Below are 20,837 nucleotides of genomic sequence, written 5' to 3' on the forward strand. Positions count from 1 at the left end.
AAAGACAATCCTGCCAGGGAAAGTTGAAGGCAGAAGAAGGGAAGAAAGACCAGCTAAGAGATGGATTGAATCCATAAAGGAATGTACAACACTGAACACAGAAGTGCTGAGTACCACAATGAAGTGTTAAAAGCCCAAAATGATGGAAAAGTAAGAATGTAATCTGCTTTTTATGTTTGTTTTTCAGAGAAGTGGTTGAATGATTTGTGAATTATCCAGCTATATATTGTTAAAGAAAGATGCCTCAAATACTCCTGCATCCCGTTCCACATTGTAACTTTAAACTGTGCATTAAATTAAGGCAAAACTCTGATGGGTAAAACATATCTCATTTCATTTTATAGTGTAAAATCACATGAAGTTAGGTTTTTATGGGATGGAAATATGTGTTTTTATCTTGCTTAGGGTGAGTTGGTTTATTGAAAAATGCATAGGCATCTTTTGCATGATGCTCAGGATTATTTGTTCAGGATTATACATGCTGTTTCTGGAGGAAACCATTGATGTACGATCTCACAACCTTTTGCAGATGAGAAGCACCATGTGGAAGTGTGAAAAGAGGGTTGGGATGGAATCTGCTCATGCAGCCTCACATGTGCACCCCAGACCTGGTCTGGAGGGCGCACTCACCCATCAGAGTAGGTCTGGAACAAATGCAGGGTGTTACAGGCGACAGGGGAAATCCCAGTTTGAATAATAGCATTGGATGCAAGCCGTGATCTGCGGCTGGGGGATCCTAAGAGGAGATCTCAAACTGAAGCCCCCAGCATCAAGTCCTGGCACTTTCTCCCTGTGCCATGAACCTTTGACTTCATCTGCAATCCCAGCATTGTTTTAAGGACCCATTTAGACTGTAGTAGCAAAGAGATCGGACCAGCCAATCTTAAAGGAGATCAACCCTGACTGCTCTTTAGAAGGCCAGATCCTGAAGATGAAACTCAAATACTTTGGCCACCTGATGAGAAGGAAGGACTCCCTGGAGAAGAGCCTGATGCTGGGAACAATAGATGGCAAAAGAAGAAGGGGACGGCAGAGGATGAGGTGGCTGGATGGAGTCACTGGGGCAGTGCGTGTGGGCTTGGGTGGACTCCGGAGGATGGTGGAGGACAGGAAGGCCTGGAGGAATGTTGTCCATGGGGTCGCGATGGGTCGGACATGACTTTGCGACTAAACAAGCAACAACTAGACTGCAGTAGCACCACACTTGAGCATTCAGTTTGCTGACCCCACGTCCCTTCCACCAAGCCCAATAAAGCCTTAGCTGTAGAACTTGTTCTACACTCTGAGCTCTTCCTTCAAGTATGAAGAGGTGGCCTACCATTTCCTGATTATTGCCTTGCATTTGGCACACATGCCTCATCTGCCCAAGCCTAAACCAACCACATGCCCCTGTTCTGGCTTAGAGCTTGACCCCTGCCTAGTTTGGTCTACACCCATAGCTCCAGCTCTTTGGATCCTTGTTTTCCTGCTCCAGGACTTGTATCCTCCTCATTCTGGAACACACCATTGGCTAAGGAGGGAGATATGAGATGTTTCTTTTAGTTTAGCGTTGGCCAGTATGGATCCAATTTATACCTTTCTGAAACAAATCCAGTTGTGGATGCAAGATCTGGTTAATATGCATCCATCTCTTATTTTGTGGTGTGATTTACAGGATGTGAAAGAACACAACTTTCTTAGAATATTTTATACAGTTTAGATGTGACAAGGTTCATTATTTGGTATATAATTGCTGGATCCAAAAGTGTCAGGCAGATGCTAGTGAGTTTCCAAAATAAGTGTGAGAACAGGAGATGCATCAAGTAACTACACCTGTAAGAAGCTGGCACACAAAGGTTCCTGACTCTGAAAAGTCTATAATTTTATAAGATAGGCTTTGACTCTGCAAAAGGCAGAGGTTTTTCAGAAAAGTTTGCAAGAACTTCCTCAGAAGAACCATGGTGGAAGGGTGAGCCTTTTTGATTGGCCCACAGTTGGAAGAACACCTGTCTGCTTTAACTTATAAATGTTAAAGACAAAAGCTATTTTAAGAATGCAGAGGGGTGCTAAAAGGGGGAGGAATTTTAAAAGAATTATAAAGGGAAAGTAATCAGAGAACTGCTTTGCAGAAGAGGTGAATGCTGGGGAGAAGCTGAACTTTTGGAAAAGCAGAGAACTCAGACAGGAAGACCTGCTGGAAGGAAATGACCACACAGGAATATAGTTTAGTTAGGAATTAACTGGATGGTGTTCACTATGATTATTTTATTTCCTCTTTGCTCTTACAGTTTTCTCTCTGTGTGCACATGCGAATGGACTATAAATATTCAGAGGTTTCCCAACAGTAATAGTTCTTTCAGTAATTGTGCTGTGACCGCCTTCCTTTCTGAATGACCCACCCACAGTCTAAAATCAAAGCCCTACACCACCTAAATAAATTTATTAGAGACCCAGAGAGTTTTATTTATTTTATTTTATTTATTAAAACATTTTTATGCCGCCCCATTCGCCGAAGCCTCGGGGCGGCTCACATCATCAAGTTAAAATAATTATAATATTTATAATTTTTGAGATTGTTTGGTGGAAGCAGCCAAGCAAAAGAAAAATAACTCCCGGGAGACAACAGAAAAATGCCAGGAAGGGAAACGTGGACAGGGTTGTGGCATTCCATTTGGCCTGGTGTCCTTTCCTCACACAGGCCAGGGCATAGCTGGCCCTGCAACACACACACACACACTTGAAAAACTGCACACAGAACACTTTAATCAATGAGAAAGAAAGATGTGCTTTCCCAATCAAAACATGCATTTGGGAATTGCTCATGAAAATACCAGCAAATCTTCATGCTTCCAAGGAACTTTGGGGGGAATTTAAGAACAATGATGAGTCTTGCTGATTCACATGCCCCCTCTTCTGGCCCTGTTGGGTGGGCTGCCAGTCCTCTGAGGTCCTGAAGCCCAGCAGCCTAGAATCTGTTCTCCATTTTTCCTGGAAATAGGTTGCTCCAGGGAAGCTTTCTACATGTAGGTGCAAATGTGAGTCTCTTCTACCATTTCCATAACTCAGTAAGATGATTCTGCATTATTGCATAGGAGATACAATGGCAGAGACCTAGAAAATGTCACCGTTTTTCATGTACTGGGGGGACATACCATTTCCAGTACTCCAGAGAAGATTTTAATTCAATAATTTAAGATTCGAATTCTATTTCTTATTTATTCTTTGCAATAAAAGAGCTGGTGGGTTAAATATGTGTATATTTGAAGTGGTCTGGAGGCACGAGCACTTGCTAAAGGCCTCCTTCTCTCCATAGCACCCTTTCAATGCTAGGTGAAGAACTGGAATAACTAGTTAGCCATATGACTTCAAGTGCAGTTGGAGTATGAAGATGGGAAGAGACCTCCATCATGGTTGAAAATGCACCCAGGCCATTGATTCTTTGGCTCAGGAAGTCGGAAATATCCTACTTCCATCACAAAACCGATGCACCGCTACAAAGATATGTACCAAACACTCTGCATTTTGGAACTTTTCATAGGATTTGTGAGGGAGGGACAGGGAAAAAAGGCTTCCACATGTTCTGGGTGTTGCACAAGTGAGCCATGTGCAAATAATATGTTCTGGGCAAGAATTATCTGCTCTATAAATGTTAGAGATTTTTTTCTCATTTCAAATGCAGAAAATTTTGCAATTAAGCCAGCAGTGGATGACAATATTCAACAATGATTTGGATCCTTATTACTAATAATAAATACATAGAATACACATTCATTTCTGCATGCTTTCCCCGCTTACAAAAATGCCATAAATATATGAGAAATAAATATATGAGCCCCCTTCTGACTCACTCTGTTTCTATGTCTCTGTGAAATAACACAGGTTTCTCCTGTTCATACAATCTGTCTGCCCATCCTGAATCCCTCCAATGAAAGCCATATTTATTTGGTTCTATAGATTTTAGTGAATCTGTCTTCAAAGAGAGTCTGTGAAGCTAAAGGATCACTGAGTTCCATGAATGGAGGACATGCAAATGGAACCCATAACTATGGAAATTGTGTTGTATGTGATTAAGTATGTAAATTTTGCATTTCATTCCAAGTCATGATGATGCATTTCCAATGGGATCCTCTTTGATGAAAAAGTCACCCATCCCTGCGTTATATTATTTTGCTTTTCTTCTTCAATGGCAACGTGTAATGAACATGGCTTGTAAATTACTCCAACTAGAATGCAAGGTGTCCGTGAACTTTGATCTTTATTGCTGATGGATAAGATTGAGGCAGGCAAGGGGAGAGAGAGAGATAATTGTACAACTGGGGGCATTTTATCTATCCTAATAATAACACAATTCATAGTAGTCCCTGAGTGGTAATCTAGACAGAGTTAGCGAGCTATCAAATTCTCCCATGCATAATGCAAGGAAATGAATAAGATTATTTTAGATTTCCTGTGGGCAGTATTTACATCTCAGTTTAAAATTACGAAAGTCTCATCTTCACAAATAGCCAGCTGCAAAGGTAGAAGTGAATGAGGTCTGTGCTTTGTGATCAACCAATCAAAGATGGAACATTGCTCTCAATTCGTGCTTTGTTCCACTGACTTTCCAAAAGGATGCTGATACCCTGATCATCCTGCATCACTTACTTAAAATGTGAAGACAGAAGACCTATAAGAAATGGAACAGAAAAATGGATACGGAGAAGGGGCCTCCATCCCTTGCCCTCCGGCCCCTTCGAGATGACTTGAAGTTCAAAGTGCTGGGTTTAGAAGGACTCACTCCTGGCACATTTCATTCCCTCCAGATTGAATAGATTCTCCAGGTTTGATATGCTTCTACTGTATCGTCACTTGTGCATCATCTGAAATTTTACCTAAGATACAGGGAGAAGCAAATCACCCATTTCCATGAGGCTTGGAGTGAAGCAGGAATGACTAAAAGGCAGGGGAACAGCAATGCGCAGTGAGACCTTCCTTAATATGCAGCTCGACTCAGAACTCCTTCTTGTATCCCAGGGGACCTCGGGGTACCTTTCCATCCTCACTGTGGCTGGGAGTAATTTTGGGATCTGTTCAGATTGCTTGCACTTTAGACTCCTTTTTCCCTAGTGAAAAAGGGGTCGTCATCATTTTAACAGTCACTGACTGCCATTTCAGAGTGTCTTGTCCAAATGCAGAGCTTCTAGCTGCTGAAATTGTATTTCCTAGAAAAGTGGGTGGGAAGTGTTTTTCCACCTTAGGGTTAATGTGTAAAATGTGTGGTGGGGGAAGGGGGGGGGAGTTGAGGATCTTGTTAAGAAATCACACCATCCCTTTTCCACATATATACATCACTCATATTTTTGGGTTCCTCTTGACAGCTTGCCTTTTGACAGTTGTCAAGGGACGTCAAAAGGGGAAAAGCCTGTTTGAGCCTTTTTGGGTCCATGTCAAGCGTTCGTACCTGCCATACCTTGGCAACAGAAAATCCCCGGGATGTCACCCCAGCCAAGGCTTCAAATTCCCACACTTGTGGACCGCAAACAACTCTGTGGTGCAAGCGTGGCTAATTTTTAAAGCACGCTTTTGCACATTTTTAATGTGTTTTGCTAGTGACTGGCTGCTTCTCCAAAGCTCTGATTTTATCTGGGTTTTTCCTGACTGTGTGTCTGGCAAGATCTTAGAGCCACCTTCTGGCCTTACACAGCTGCCTGGTTCTGACATACGATCTTCCCCAGCCACATATGATTAATATTTAAGCCTAAGCCATTCACATTCTCCTCATCTATCTCTTAGTCCTCCTGTAACACCACGCATCCACCCACCATCTTTCCCCCTAACACTACTTAATTTCCCCCTCTCCCTTAACTGTCACTTTCCAACCATGTTTTTCTACCCAGCTGCTCTCCATGTCTAATTCAGAATTGAATTCCCCAAGCCAGAATCAATCCAGTAATATGCAAACCAATTATCTCTCCCACTTCAGAAAACTACTAAGCAAATTCTACATGGGGCTTTGACAATAACAAAGCAAAGTCCTACTCAGATACCTTGTTGCTACATAGAAGGCACACAAAAGAAGCATTACCTAACAACTACTCTTAAATAATACAAGGTGTTTCTTCTGTTCCATATTAAGTCTAGTCCTTTGCTAAGAAATTGTATCATAATAGTAAGATGCACATTTATGCCAGCATGGCTTCCTTTTGTCCTGCCCTTGTTCTTGAAATTCTTGGATTCACGGGATGCCCTGCAGATGAAGGGAGAAGACAGATTTTCAAGGATGGATAACAGATATTCCCAAAAAATGACTATCTGGAAAAAAATTGTTTCTGAGGATCAGCAAATGTCCTGTTAGGGTTAGTGAAGCCCCAATCTGTGGTGACTGCATAAATCCTCGTGAGAAAGATCTAAATCCTCGTTCTGTTTCTGCATAGCAGCACAACTGAGTTCTCTGAAGAGCATTTGGCCAAAAAAGATTCTATCTACATCAAGAGAATAGTTTCCTGAAGTTGTCCCTGCCCTCATACTCTACTGCCAGAGTTGGGAATATAATTTGTTTAAGAGCTTCTGGGAGATTTGTAGGATGGAATGATGCAACTTTGTGTGTTTACTGATCTTTAAATAACTCTTCTCCTGTTAAAGGTACCCGGTGGTCAGCATGTAGGGTCTGGAACTTGGGGGATCCAGGTTCTAGTTTCCCCTTGATCATAAATAAAGCTCACTGGGTGATTTTGGGCCAGCCACCACCTCTCAGCCCAACTTACCTCAAAGGGTTCTTGAGAGGATAAATGACAGAGAAGGAGAACCACATGGGTCCTTGATTCCTTGCAAGAGGGAAACATGTGGAAGACAATATGAACATATTTTAAAAGACAGACTTAATTTCTGAGTCAAAACGCAGCAGATGGGACTGGACAGCCCACAAAACCCAGTTCAGCTGCGTGTGCTTAGATAACAGCTGCTTCTGCAGATTGGGAGCTTGCAAAGCTGAGATGTTTTTCAACAAGAGAGGAGACAGGCTGCAGTTTTACTTAATACCATGAGCCACAGAATTGCATCCTAGAGAAGAGGACAGCTTCTGTAACCCAATACATTTGCATACATTAAATCTGGATGCCCTAATTAAGGTAACACATTCTATGAATACATAATATAGTAACAACCATGAATAATTTTGCTCACTCAGCATGACAGACAGACAGAAGAGTCTCATTCTGTGAACTTAACACTCTGTTTGAGAAATGATGCTGACACATCTCTTGTGACTTAAGAAAAACAGGGAAATAATAAATGGCCATTTCTAAATGCATTAATACAACAAGAAGATGCCTGCGGGCTATTGCAGTGGTCAGAATAAGATGTTGCGGGAGGTGTATAGTTCATTCCCATTGAGGTGGATGATAAAGATGAGAGTAGCCAAACATGCTTCCTGGAATTTAGGAGAGCCAATTTTAATAAACTCAGAACAACTATTATCAAAGTCCCATGGCAAGTGACTCTAATGAGAAAAATAAAATCAAGATGAGAGGGGATTTTTTTTTTTAATTACAAATCTAAAGACATAATTGCAAGCAATTCCAACATGCAAAAAATGGTAGACGGCAGCAGTGAGTCTTCATAAAAGCTTAGGGATGGCCTGAAAACATAAAAGAACATGCATCAGAAATGGAAGGAAGGTGAGCAAACAGAGAGAGCTAACTCCTGTTTTTGGCAGTGGTGGAAGAGAAGTCAAAGGCAGAAGCAAAGGGGTGAGTGGCCTGGAGCGGAACAGAATTGCCTCTTCCAAGTGGCTGTGTACTCCAGAGAGCTGCAACTGAAGGGGAGGGTGACCTGCATATTAGCAGCATCTGTGTGGCTGGGAGCTGCATCCTGGTTCCTGACTTCTCGCTCAGCAGATTGGCGGAAGCACCCCTAGGGACTTTCTGTTCATGGAGAAAACAGGAGAGGACAGGGAGAGCTGACAGAAGTTTGGTAGCAGAGTTGTAATGGAGGCAGAGAGAAAGGCAGAGGCAAGGGGGACTCTACTGATAACCTTTAGGGAAGACAGGAGAAAGCAGAGGCCGGTACAACACTAACCGCAAAGTAGATTGAACAGGTAGAGAATCTGGACTGAGAATATTCCATGGTGGCATCGCCCTGCCAGGTCTGCGCAAAGTCTGTCTCTCTTTTGCCTGAGCGCAACGTGGGCTACATGCGCAACAAGTGCAAACTTGTGGCTGTGTTGGAAGAAACGGTGAGAGCACTGGAGTCCACCCTCAAAGTCGTAAGAGAAGACGAGAGGTTTTTAGACCAAGTGGCTAAGTGTGGTCCTAGAGCTTTGTTGCAAACTGCCCAGAGAGCTTTGGCTGAGGATGGTACAGAAATGAGATGATGATGATGGCAATGACAGAAGAGACACAATGAGCTGAGGCAGAAGAGGAGAGTACTGCGGTAAGGGAAAAGGAGGAGGAAACTCCCTGGATAAGGGTGGCAGGAGCAAAAGAAGACACTCGACACCAGTGGAAATCATGGATCTAGGAAATCACTTGCAGGTACTTGAGGATGAGACTGGAGGACTGCCTGCAGTGGAAGAACTGCAAGCCATCCCATGCAACGCCAGGCAAGAGGCTGGAGGTCAGTCAAGCAGTGGCAATAATGCCAAGGCCTACGAGAACAAGAGGAGTGTTGTAGGAGATTCCCTGGTGTGTGGCTTGGGAACACACCTATGTTGTGAAGACCCATGGACTCACCAGGTATGCTGGCTCCCTGGAGGATGTATGAAATGTAACTGAAGGACTGCCATGGCTCATAAAGCCCACAGGCACATATCCCTCCCTTCTTCTTCATGTAGGGCCAAATGACACTGTCTAACAGAACTTGGAAGAAATCACATCAAACTCCAAAGCTTTGGGGAGGACAATCAAGAACTTTGGGGCCGAGATCATTTTCTCTTCCATCCTTCCAGCTCTTGGAAGAGGAGTAGAGAGGCAAATAAAAATACTCTGGGTGAAAACCTGGCTAGAAGGTGGTGCTGACAAGAGAGATTTGGATTCTGGGACTACACTTTCTGGAAGATGGGCTGCTGGCAAGGGACTTTAAACTGACCCCCAGAGGGGAGGGAGAAGTACTTATGCACCACAACAGAGGGAGTCGCTCTAGCAGTGCCCAATAACGGTCTTCCAAAAATGTATGAAGAAAGTTAGAGTATAACGCATGTGGTCTGATATCTATATACCAATGCCCAGAGAATGGGAAACAAACAGCATGAATTTGAACTCTTAATACAGGAGGGTGAATACGACCTGGTAGGTGTCATAATCTATCATGTCATATTTCATCTATACGTCATATTCCATCCATCCATATCTCTGCACAGAAATACAGGAGGATGAGCTTTGTACCCCATCGAGAGCATCAATATAAATGGAGTGTGGAGCAAAAAGAACATAGTGGTTGAAATCTATTAGAAATTCCAGACAGTCGAACATCCATGGTTATCACCTGGAAAGCGGGCTGCACAGACTCACAGGTGAGCCAGTTAATATTCTCCATTTCTATTGAAATTATACTTATGACTTCTGCATTTGCACCTTACGCACACACATTTGTACATGCAATGTTCTGCCAATTTGTCTCCCCTTCCTCCCTCTTTCTGGTAATATAATTCCTCTGTTTAGGTAATTCCTCACTTTTAATGACCATCCTAGAAAGCTATCACTTTCATGGCCTGTCTTATGGATCCAAAGCAACTGTTTGGCCATGGCTGGAAACACCATGGAGGAGTATATGGACATGTTGCCAACACACTTTTTAGTTTCTTGAATGCCACACACATCCTCATCTCCCCACTTCCAGTAGCTCCTCCATCTGGAGATGGGTTGATTCCTCGAGGGAAGACATGGCCTTGAGTTTACAAGAGCTCAGCTAGGACAAGAGATTTTGGAGGGCATCCATTCAGAGGGTTGTCATAAGCCTGAGATGACCTGATGGCACATAACAGAAAAACAGAACAAGAAATCCTAAGGATTAAGTCTCTGTTCTACCAGACAGAGACAAAGATTTCACATCTGCCGTGAGATTCTTCTACCCAGGAGGACAGATCGCAAGCTGAAGCCTGTGTCTGTGAACCGTACGCTTTGCCACAATCCTTGGCACTTTCCATTTTTCAAGGAAATGCGCAAATATATTGAAGTGCAAACAAAGCAAGCTTTAATCAAGTTGAAAGTCCTGCGTTGTATTGTCACTTGACTGGGACAATGCAAACAGAGCTTTCAAGAGGCAAAAGCCAGAAACATTGACAAGATAGAAATCAAACCATTATACAATTAGCCTCAGAGAAATCAGGACATTTTTTCAATGTTCTGCCAAGTTCATGTGGTATGAATGTGCTCTTTGTATAGCTAATGGTTTTGTAATTAGGATAAGCCAAGGAGCTTGTCAGAGAAGATGTAGCTCAAATGCAGAAACAAACAAAAATGGTGCAATTGTTTTCCAGCAGATTTACAATGGCCCCTGGAAGGCCTTAAAAAAGTCCATTAAAATGCCAGCATTTTCTATACCTGGTGATTTAAACCTTCTTGCAATCAGACTGCAAATCATCTTGCCAGCTTAGATTCCCCCCCGCGCCCCCACCACAAGAAAGACATTCATGTAATCAGAGGAAATTATGTCACCTTCTGTCCTCTAGATGCTGTTTATTATTATTGCTCCAGTCAGCTTGCTGGGAACAGGTTTCCCTTCTCAGCGCAGGCAACGCGGGCTCCGTGCCTGAGCGTATGTTTTAGCGAAGCGTAAAAGGATCAGTGCTTATCCTGACATAAAGCAAACTACAGAGTGTTCAGAAGCAAAATTTGGAACCAGGGCCAAAATGAAGACTGAGAGAATGATGCTGAAATTCATGGGTCCTCAAACTATGGCCCACGGGCCATATCCAGCCCACCATGCCCATTTATCCGGCCCGCTTCAGAGGTTTTGGACTCGCTTGGAGAAAACGATCTCCGATGAGTCCAAACGCTCTGAGCCGGCGCAGGTGTTCTTTAAAAGTGAGCAGAGAGAGTCGGCGCATGCCCAAATTGTGACAGCTCAACTGTGCACGTGCCGGCCCTCTCCCCTGCACCCCACCATTGGACGCATATACAGAGCGGGAATACGGATCAGGAAACAGAAGAGAGGCGGGCGAAAGAGAAAGGGAAACGAAGACGAAGAAAAGATTGAAGGTAACATAAATACAACTTTTAAAATCTATTTTTAATTGTGCAAGCCCGGGGGTGGCCAAGCCGGAGGTGCCCACGCCCACCACCACCACCGCCTCGCTGTGCCCACGACCCCTGCTAAAATTAGTCCAGAAGGTTGACTGTAGAGGTGTGTGACGAACCCATTTTGGGAATGGGAATCCACGGCATCCTCTGGGCTCAGATTCCTTGCCTCTAGCCCACTTTCTTGAGGCCATGAGTCCAACTTCTGGAATACGCTCCCCAGAGCGGTCCACCTGGTGCTGGCACTCTACGCTTTCCGGCACCAGATAAAGACCTTTTTATTTAACCACAATTTTAATGAATTTACTTCTTCTTTTCTCCATTTTTAGGTACAAATTGTAGTTTTTGTATTGATATTTCATATTGCTATTTTATCTTTTGCAAGCCATCTTGAGGCATAGAAATGTTTAAATTAAATTAAATTAAATTAAAATTAAACTTCCAGGCTAGCACATTGGACATTCGTATGGGTGTCCACCAGGAAGCAAGCTCCTGCAAGTGGCATCTCTGCTCCATTCGTGTGGCTTGCTGCAGAAGAAGCTTGCTTGCTGTGCAGCTGGACCTCCATGGGAGTCCGTGTACTCCCTCTCTGGTTGGCTTGCTTCCTAAGCAAGGGCTGAGTACAAGGAGAAGTCTGAGGAACAGAAGAGGGCTGGATTCCACGGAGGATCAGAAGAACCTAGTCAATCATACGGAGTCATTAAAATATGTGATATGACCCACTTGCTCAACCGGATGGCGTGATGCTGGTACCCCAACGGATTGGCCCAGCACTCCAGTCTAGCACAGTACATTACCTGGCATCCCACTGAAGAATAATGCTGGTAGTGGGGAGGAGACGATCAGAGACACGTGACTCCGACCAGGTGTTTCCAACGTGGCTTCTATCCAGTCTCTGAAACTTGAGTGAGAGCTTCTTCTCCAGTCTCCGCCCTGGCAGTCCCCTAGTTAGTTCTGCATCTCACAGATCTCAATTACCAGCCGTCTCAGGTTCGTGAGCCCTGCTCCCACACCATCCCGACCCATGGCATTGTCGCATTCCGTAGGAAGGGAGAGCCAGAGGTGAGTCCTACAAATCATGTGAAAGGGCTCCGGTTCTATCTTAGAGCTCAGGGTGGGGGGTTAAATAAAAACATTTCCATTGTTCTGTGGCCTTTCAGACAACCTGCATTTCCTGATCTGAAAACCTGCCATGGAGGAATTACCTTTTGATGTTTCTCCCAGGGCTTTAATTGACTTTTTGGAGGCTGAGCAGGCCAAACGTTGCCAGACAGATGCTTGCACAAGGAAAGACATGACAACCTCAAACACTGTTCAGCTCACTGGTGAGTGAGGGAAACACGGGGACTCTAACCCCAACCCATGAGAATTTCTCCACTATTTATTCTCCCATGAATTTCTTTCTGAAAGCCTTTTCTATTGCACTGAATGAAAAGGGTCCAAAATGTGGAAGGCGTTTTTGTCTCAGCTGGTGCATGCACTGGCTTACTGTTTCTGATGATGGAGCTTCTCTGAAGGAAGGGGAGTGACTTTGCCTAACCCCTTTCAAAGCATCCAAATGGATGCCCATCACTTTAGCTGTGGAGGCAAATTCCACAGCTTCTGTGTTGTGTGAAGTCCTTTTAATATCTTCTGCATCTCCCACCAAGCAGTTTGGCAGGTTTGCGTTGAGGACAGTGTGATGGTGGTATACGATGTAAGGTTTGGATTCTGAATAGTGGAAGATCTAGTCTGATGCTCCCCTTGGGACCTGGCAGCTCAACTGCAAACCAAGCAAGATTCTGTGACACTTGTTACTGTCTGTGTGCTCATTAAAGGAACATTATAGCTCCATCAAATGGCACATGCATTGCACACGGAAGGCGCCATGTTTAATCCCCGGAATCCTGAATTAAGGATGGACACATTAGTGGACTTAAGTGCATTTTAGAAAAATAGGCTATTTTCTTTACCTGGTTTTCAAATGTGTGCAAAGCACTTTTGCTATGTCTGGTGGAAAACATTTCAAGCTCAAAAATGCATGGATTATTGACCCCCATTTGCATTTGTGGTCCACAGTCAGTGCCTGGAGGTATGAACCAGGTAAACCCATTTAAAAACTGGCTTAAGGGAGTGAATTTCTCATCCATCCAGAGACAGCTGGGGAAACCAGGATAGCGATAGCCAGGCTGCAGAGACAGTGCTCAGTCTGGCTACATTTTCCTAGGCACTGATAAAAATTCTCTCCCATTAAGTAGATATTTTTCAGTATCTGCCTCTAAGTATTGACTTCTGCTTCTGTTCAGCTATCCCAGGAATTTATGCCAATTACATCTTTGTCAACTCAACTGTGTATATTACTGATCACTTTAGAGCTAACCATCCTGAATGCCTAAATGATGTGTCTGTGACAAATGATATCCACAAGGCAAGAATAAACATGCTGCAATGAAATTAAAAGAGAACAGGTTTTTACGGGGGTCCATCCCACTGGGCTTGTCATTTTCTGAACCATTTTACCTGAAGTACAGATAATCTTTCAGCTGGCTGGGCTTAGCAAGAAAGGAGGAACATATTTTAAAGATTTTAGCAACTTCTGCTTCCTGGACACTCAGGCCTTGAAGAATAATATCATAAAATATATGGCTTACCATAGCACTATGAAAATTTGGACATATATTCTCTGTGACAAGGTCATTTAAAAAAGGGGAAGGGGTGTAGTTTTGCCATGTTTTATGTAGTTTTACTCATTCCTGCTAGTGTGATGTCAGCAGCATCAAAATGAATTTAAAGAAAGAAAAAAGACAAAGCAACATTAGCCGACCTGTGTTAATTTAATTGTATGGGTTATTCAGAGGTTAACTGCTCAGGTCCAGATGTTCTTGAGTTTTGCTTTGTTTGGACTGAACGCACAAACCCAAGTGCAGGCAGATCTAAATCTCTTGGACCTTCTATTTCACAGAGATTTTTCCTTACTTGCCCCATTGTAATTCCATATGAGGAGCTTTGCAGGAAGAAACACTACTTTTTATGGGGAGAAGACAACTGATGAGAACACCATTCAATTACAGTGGATTAGCTTGCTGGGTGAAGTGCCCTTACTCAGGGATTCTTGATTAATCATCTAAGAAATTACCTATGAATTTGCTTAAAGGAATATGCTTTTATCGTGTCAGCCAGATGGAATTAACCACTCATTCTGTGATAGGAATTTTATCAGGAAGTGTTTCAGATATCCCAGGCTGGTCCTGACTGAGGTAGGGTGTTTAAGCCTCAGTTCTTGGAAAGCCAGGACAAGATGGCTCCTGCTTCAAAATAAAGTAAAAGATCAACCTTAATCCTTAGTCCTTTTTCTGCTGGTAAAGATTTAGTGTGATGGGAGTGTTCACTGTACCAATTGTCTTTTTATGTCCTTGATGGACCATTGAGGATATCTGAGTGGGCCCTTAGTATTATTATTATTATTATTATTATTATTATTATTATTATTATTATTATTATTTATTATTATTAAAACATTTTTATGCCGCCCCATTCGCTGAAGCCTCGGGGCGGCTCACAGTAAACTAAGAAACAGGAAAGAGACAATGGTCCATCCGTCAAAGGGGTTCTTCATGGCCAGGGACAGAGGAAGCAGCCCAGCTCCTGTCACTCACTTATTGGAACGACTTTCCAGGAAAACGAATTAGTTCAAGACATTCTTCTAAAATGCAAAACACAACACTCAGTGTATTTTTTGTATTTTTGTATTTAATGGTAATTTATTATGTTCTATTGTATTTCAATGTATTTTATTGTGTTGTGAGCCACCCCGAGGCTTCGGCAAGGGGCGGCATAGAAATGTTATAATAATAATAATAACAACAACAACACAACAATAACTAGAACCCTCCCCACAACTACTGCTTATTCCAAAGGCTTCCAAAGTAATGCACAAAAGGTAAGCAGCTACTACAACATTTATGTATTTAAAAGTTTTTCTATCCTGCCCTTTCACCAAGGTCTGAGGATGGTAATTCAATAATAAAGCACAGCATCCAGATCAAATAGTGGCGAACAAAACCCATTTTAAAACAGCATCACATCTTTAAATATTGGGAAAATAAAGGGGTTTTGGCCTGGTGCTGAAATGAATAAAGTGTCAGCACCAGGTGCACCTGTCTGGGAAAATGTTCCATAGCTGGGTTGCCCCCACCAAGAAGGCCCTTCTCTCTCTCCTTCAAAGAGCTCCTGAGAAGGACCTCTGACCCAGATCTTAGGGGGTGGGCAGGTACATATGGAAGGAGATGCCCCTTCAGATATCCAGGTTCTAAACCATTTAGGGCTTTATACGTCATCATCAACACTTTAAATTGTTCCCAGACTTCACCTGGTAGCTCGTGCAGGTGATAAAGGATCAGTGTCATCTGTGCATATCTACTGGTCCCTGTTAACATCCTGGCTGCTCTATTCTGAACCAACATCACCTAAAATCTCCCGATAGGAACAACCACAGTTGTCACCCAGTTCTTGAAGAATCCAAGTCAGGTTCACCAGCTTCAGAGTAAGAGGAAACATGCTCTGGATCCAAGGCCCTTCTGGGGAAGGACGTCCATTTTGCTTCCTGATGGGAAGGGCGAGATGGCTTCTCTTCCACCAAGAATGTAAGATGAGCCTTGCAGCATCAGACCCAGAGTCCACCTAGTCCAGCGTCCTGTTCACACCACGGCCAACCAGCTGCCCGAAGGGAGCCTCACAAGCAGGACAGGAGGGCAGCTGCGGCATCTGCCCATGTTCCCCAGCAACTTCTGAGCATAGCACACTGCCTCAGATCCTGGAGGAAGCATGGAGTCATCAGGACCACCAGCCACTGTAACCTCATCTTCCCAGAATTTGTCCAATCCCATCGCAAAGCGTTCCAACTTGATGGTTGGCACGACATCTTGTGGAAGTTAATTCTGTACCTTAACAATGTGCTCTGTGAAAGAGCAGCTCCTTTTATCTATCCCAGATTTCCTGCCAATCAGCTTCATCGGAAGACGCTTTTAGGCTCTAGTATTATGAGACTGCAGCTGGCGCAGTGGTTTAAACCGCTGTGCTGCTGGGCTGGTAGATCAAAAGGTCGCCAGCTCGACTCTGCACAACGGGATGAGTTCCCACTGCTCCATCCCAGCTCCTGCCAACCTTGCAGTTTGAAAGCATGCAAATGCAAGTAGATAAACAGGTACCACTTCGGTGGGCAGGTAACAGCGTTCTGTGCACCTCGGAGTTTAGTCATGCAGGTCACATGACCACGGAGAAGGTCTGCGGACAAACGCTGGCTCCCTCGGCCAGGAAACGGAGCTGAGCACCGCCCCCTGGAGTCAGGCATGACTGGACTTAATGTCAAGGGGAAACCTTTACCTTTTTATTATGAGAGGGAGGGAGGGAGAGGTCTTCCTCTCCACTTTCTCTGCACCATGCATAATTTGTATATTGCTATCACGTCTCCTCTTAATTGCCCCTTTTCCAAGCTAAACTTGCTCCCATGTGTTGCAGCCTCACAGGAGACTTGTTCCATCCTCTTGATCATTTTGTTTGTCCTCGTCTGTTCCACAATGACCTTCTTTAAAGTACATTTGCCAGGACTGTACAGAGAACACCAGGTGTGGTTGCGCCATACGTCAGTATAGGGCTCTTGTACAAAAGGCTTCCATATACAGAAGGCGACTGGGCAGGATGTTGAACATTTCTTAGATGCTGGTGGTGGAACACCATCTTCATCTATGCAGAAGGCTAGCATAGATGGGGCCCTCAGCTCTCTCTCTCCTTCAGTGCCGGGATGCTCCCAGCCAGGAAATGCCACCTGAGGTGAATTCCTCACTCTGCAGATCCCGTGCCATAGAGGAGCCATCGTCCTACATATTCATCAACTTAACTTCAAGAAAAGGGAATTGCTCAAGATCTCAGCAGATGCTCAATAACATATGAAACTCAGTGGTCCATCAGGACACCTGACCTAAGCTATTTGGTGCTTTAAAGCCCTTCACCAGCATGTCAACCAGACCCAGAAACACCTAGGGGTGGTTTGTTTCTGACCAAGGCTATCTTTTCTAGAGAAAATGAATTATGTAAGAACTGGTCTGTCCAGAAAGCATTTGTGGATATTAGTTTTCAAAGCACCTGTGCTCGGTACAGAATGCTTCATATATGTCTCCTGAAAATGGAAACGAAAACAAAATCATCTTTCTATGTCTTTCCTCACAGGTGAGCACATTCATTATGCACCAATCAAATACACCAAACATAAGTAAATACAATTTTTAATTGGCGTTTCCTCACAAAGTATTATGGACGCTGCCTCTCCACCATTTTTTTCTTTTTATCTTCTTCTTCGTCTTCTTGACAAGGGAAGAGAAATGACTCCCTATAGCTCGTAATTGAATTATATGAAAGCAAATAATTCTAATATAAACATTGCCTTCTCTTATCAGGGCTTAAACTGCCATTTTAATAGATGCATGAGGGATTTTTTAATTTGTGTTTAATTGATTTACTGCGTATGTTCCCTGCTGTGCAGATTGTTGTGGGTGGGGTATACGGACTCTGTTGAAGGTGATTGATATCCATGCTTATAAGGATGGATTTTGCACAAGGGAAGATATTTCTAACTAAAATATAAATAACTCTCTGGCTTGAATTTTAAAGCTAGAGAAAAACCATGTAGCCCGGAGTGTGATGGCCTGAATCAAGGTTATGCCACCCTTTCCCTTTATCTAGTCATTGCAAGTGCTTGCTCCTTGGGAGGAAAGCAATGGCAAATCTAGCTATGGTTTCCCCAGTTGCAATGTATGGCTGTGAGAGTTGGACCACAAGGAAGGCTGAGTGCCGAAGGATTGAGGCCTTTGAATTGTGGTGCTGGAGGAGGCTCTACGAGTCCCTTGGACCGCAAGGCGATCAAACCGGTCAGTCCTAGAGGAGATCAACCCCGACTGCTCTTTAGAAGGCCAGATCCTGAAGATGAAGCTCAAGTACTTTGGCCACCTAATGAGAAGAAAGGACTCCCTGGATAAGAGCCTAATGCTGGGAACAATAGATGGCAAAAGAAGAAGGGGACGGCAGAGGATGAGGTGGCTGGATGGGGTCACTGAAGCAGTGGGTGTGAGCTTGGGTAGACTTCGGGGCTGGTGGAGGACAGGAAGGCCTGGAGGAGTGTTGTCCATGGGGTCGCGATGGGTCGGGCACGACTTTGCAACTAACAATAATTCTTTGCAAATCCCTTCTTCATATGAGAGCAACTGTAATGTGGTGAGAGAGCATTTCTTTGCCTTCAAGGATCTCCGGACTTCAATTTCTGCAGTTTCCAGTTAAAGAATTGGGCATCTAGTGATATGAATGGAGTACAAGTGCCAGTCAGAATAGGTTAGCTAGACATGAGCTTGGCTTGGTTGGAAGTAGGAACCTATGCCAAGAGTTCTTACAATATGATCCTATGCATGTTCAGACAGAAGAAAAGTCCTACAACTCCTTTATTTATTAGAATTATATTCTACTTTTTTCTCTTTTTAAGAACTTTTTTAAGAACTTACTTCGCCCTCCTGCTCCTGCTCTCACTCTTCACAGCCATGTGAGGCAGATGAGGCTGAGAGGCTGTCACTGGCCCAAAGCCACCCAGTTGGCCCCATGGTCAAGTGGGGACTGGAACCCAGATTGCCTGCGTCCCAGTCCTGTGCTCTTCACCACTGCGCCACATGGGCTCTCAGAGCATCACTTCAGATAGCGCCGCTGGGAATTATAGGGGTTTTCATCCCTCTGAACATGCATAAAATCATTCAAGAAGTCCTTTCACCTTTAAGTTTGTCCATTAGCTGGATGGTGTTTTTATTTTGCAATCATTACATCTGATTGGATTTTAATTTGTTGTATTGTTTGCATCTGTTTGCAAATTGCTTCATGAGCTGCCTTGATTTCTGGTTTTTCTTTTTTTCTTTTTTTTTATAGCAAGGCCGCAAATGAATATGCTGCTCAAACATACCCCTTTTGGATCCCAGGAGAGAGAGAGAATTTTGTTTGGCTGGCTTTCTGGCTTCCATCTCAAATAACAGAGGTGCCCAAACTGAATCTCACGAGCCACATGTGGCTCTTTGAGTTCATTTTGTAGCTTGCTGCTTGCCACCCGTGAGATGCGCTTGCCACTCACCACCTGCCACTGATGGGCACCTGCTAGCAACTCTCAAACACCTGACATTTAACACACAGGTGTTTGGTTCTTCTGCTGAGCAGGTCTGGCCACTGCTCTCATATACAGTGTGAGTTTGTGCAACTTCTTTTAAAAATGAAAGAAGCACAGACAGCCCAGCCTCTTTTAGTTACTACACATTTGGCATTTATAATTTTGGATGCATTCCAGCTGGCAAAAGGGTGGGAGGTCAATGGTTTGTGAATCCCCGTGGTAAACTTCACAGTACTATTACCAGATTAGAGCCAGATGTATTGGCAATATATTCAGGAAACACGACTATAATGGCAATGAAGAGTGGCTTGCTTTTGTACACATGTTTCTTGGGGAAGATTTCATAAGACAGGAATTCTTTTTTTGCAAAAGCACAGCAAGATCCTGAGGGGGAGACGAGCACCGGCATCAGCTGGCTGAACAATTATTTCTCACAGCCGCGGAGTGCCGTCCAATGATACAGCTCAGCTGCAGTATAACTAATTGAGGAAGAAGAAAATAGAAGCAGCCTACAGGAAGGAAATATTTACTCATACACTTTAGGGGCTGCCCTCTAACTGAATTTAAATAATGACAAAGCATCCTGGATAAAAATAATCCCCATTAGAATTATTTAAAAATGCAATGAGATGCAGCATACCAATGGCTACTGTAGAGTCAAGCAAAAAGGCAAGCTTAAAAACAGGCAGTGGAGGAACTTTGTAAGGGTTCAATCTGACCTATGATTAGGCAGAATGAAGTCCTACAACACCCAGCATGCCCCAGTTATTTATGTAATTTAAAACTTTTTTATACCTGATGTCTCAGGATGGTACACAATAGCAAGTTATGTTCCATGCGAGCTAGGTCATGATGGAAGTTGTAGAAATTCATCTGTTTAAGCCTACATAGGTTTGCACCTTAAATAAATTAAGAACAGAAGCAGAGTCACAGAATTCTGCTGGGACCTTGTCCTGAATGGGGTTGTACTCCCTTTAAGGGACAGGGTCCGCAGCTTGGGAGTGCCCCTCGACCCAGAGCTGTCTTTGGAAGCTCAAGTGACTGCGGTGGTGAGGAGCGCTTTCCTTCAGCTTTGGCTAATCCATCAGCTGCGTCCCTACCTGGAGGACGACTGCCTAGCAACAGTGACACATGCATTGGTTACTTCCCGATTGGACTTCTGTAACGTGCTCTACGTGGGGTACCCTTGAAGACAGTCCAGGTACATCAGATGGTGCAAAATAGAGCAGCCAGGTTTCTGACGGGGACTGGGCATTGTTCTCATATAACCCCAGTGCTCCGTCAGCTCCACTGGCTCCCCATCGAAGTCCGGGCCCAATTCATGGTGCTGGTTATCACCTACAAAGCCCTTAAAGGCTTGGGACCTGGAAACCTAAAGGAAGGCCTGCTTCCATATTTGCCCTCCCACCCCCTGAGATCATCAGCAGAGGCCCTCCTGCTGGAACCCTCCGTGAAAGACATTAGGAGGCAAAGTA

Source organism: Varanus komodoensis, unplaced genomic scaffold, assembly GCF_004798865.1.
Source record: "Varanus komodoensis strain SLA01 unplaced genomic scaffold, ASM479886v1 scaffold2, whole genome shotgun sequence".
NCBI lineage: Eukaryota > Metazoa > Chordata > Lepidosauria > Squamata > Varanidae > Varanus > Varanus komodoensis.